General features: G+C 31.8%; 1 long non-coding RNA gene across 1 annotated transcript; it reads left to right on the top strand.

Moving 5' to 3' along the window:
* The first annotated feature begins 279 nt into the window (after positions 1–279).
* LOC129941527 (uncharacterized) lies at positions 280–1,604 on the top strand. Its single transcript, XR_008780878.1, has 3 exons — positions 280–626; positions 846–1,062; positions 1,127–1,604. It is a non-coding gene; the product is annotated as an uncharacterized LOC129941527 (long non-coding RNA).
* Positions 1,605–1,960: the final 356 nt, after the last annotated feature.

A 1,960-nucleotide genomic window follows, 5' to 3' on the forward strand; every position in this document is an offset into this window, starting at 1 on the left:
ACAATATGTTCACATTATGATAAGAGATTGCATATTTTCGCTAAATAAAACTTGTATGTAATTAATTTTAACATCTTGAAGCTCTTTTGCCAGCATTATATTATTGATGGCATCAAAATTAAGCCTGTTTCTTAATTTGGTTTTTATCAAACTTAATTTAAAAAATTTTCTCTCAGCAGCAGCCGAGCTATGAGGAAGTGACATCAAGTTATAAACGAAATTACTTAAATTTTTAAAACAATATTCATGTAAACCATTTTTAAGATAACTGACCTTTTGCCAAAATTCTGATATGTCCATTATTTCCCTAAGATTATGATCATTAGAAAATCTTAGCATTTTCCACTCCATGACCAAATCTTCTGGATCACCCTGAACCAAGTAAGAAAAACTGTTCATTAAAGGTAATAGTGGCACATCAGAATCCGACAAAACACTTCTCGGAGTTATTATAGACAAGTTTTTTAAATCATTATTACTCAGATCAAATCTTAGTAGCAATTGTTTTAAAAGTTCTAAATAAAAATTCAAAGCGTTTGTTTTTATCTCATTCCTATCAAAATTTGAGAGGTTTGATTTTTTGATATAATCCTCGGCTTTGCTTCCCAGAAAAACATCTGTAATAGGTAAGTAATTCTGTCTATTTTCTAAATTAAATTCTGACCAACAGTTTATACTTTTAATGTAGTTGTTATTTACAAAATTACTTAAAATAAGTTTGACTGTTGTTTCTATTTGGCCATGTAGATATGGCAAGCGAACACTTTCCGATTGAAATTCTTTATTTAAATTGCTTATTATTTTTAAAATGTATGATAAAAAAAGAAAATAAACTTTCGTTTCAGATTTTCCCATTGAATTCGCTAAATCGTATGATTTTATTCCGCTAATTTCCAAATAGCACGAAAGAAAATATAATTGAAGTGCGTCCCACTGTTCCACCGCTCGATTTATAACGTTTTCTAAGGAGAGCCATCTTGTCAACGAAATACCTAATATTTTGTGCGGTGGTACTGCACAATAGTCTTGAAATTCTTTAAAGTTATTGATACGATTAGCACTGTAAGCAAAAAATTTATAGATGTTACGACAAAGTTTTTCAACTTCATTGGGAATTTTTTTGCAGGCATAGGCAGAGCATAGATGCAACGAATGACAAGTGCATTTTAGAAAAAACATATTGGAGTTGCTCTTAAGCTTGGCTTGCAGACCATTCACCTCACCGGCCATAACACTTGCACCGTCAGTTGACAGTCCAATTAAATTTTCAAATGGAATATCATTTTCAGAAAAAAATGTCTTAATGCTGTTGTAAATGGTTTCAGCGTCACATTTTATAAGTTCAATCAAACCCAAAAATCTATCTTTAATAATTTTGGAATTCTTATCGACATACCTTACAACTAAAACTAAAGACTTTCTGGTTGAAATATCAGTCGTCTCGTCTGTTATTAAGGAAAATTTAGTAGTTTGCAGCTCTGAAACTATTTTCTGCTTCGCTTTTGTTCCTAGCGTCTCTGCAAGTTGAGTTGCTTTCGTTCGTCCGCACTTGATTGAGTTTGCAATTTCCGAATCGGGACAGCATTCTTTTAGCAGATTTGGTAAAAAATCCATTAATAAAAATGGGAGATTGTGAGTTATTAAAAACTGGACGAGCGTGAACTCAGCCCAATAAACTTTTTTTTCAAAACTCGACTTGTCCCGCTGCAAGCACGAATCAATTTGTATTTGATTTCTTTTTTTTTGTCCATGTTTTTGATATGGCTTTCTTTTCTTTCATGTTGTTTTAAGTGACCTAAATGGTTGGTTAAAATTTTGTCACAAGCAGCACAAAAGCTTTTGTCAGCTTTATGGTTAAGCCAATTGAATTTTTGTAGCCATTCCTGTCTAAATTTTCTCTCCGCTTCGTGTTTTTTTTGGTCCACATTTTGATCACTAAGAAATTATACATAGGTAATTG

The sequence above is a fragment of the Eupeodes corollae genome, chromosome 1 (assembly GCF_945859685.1).
Source record: "Eupeodes corollae chromosome 1, idEupCoro1.1, whole genome shotgun sequence".
NCBI classification, from domain to species: Eukaryota; Metazoa; Arthropoda; class Insecta; order Diptera; family Syrphidae; genus Eupeodes; species Eupeodes corollae.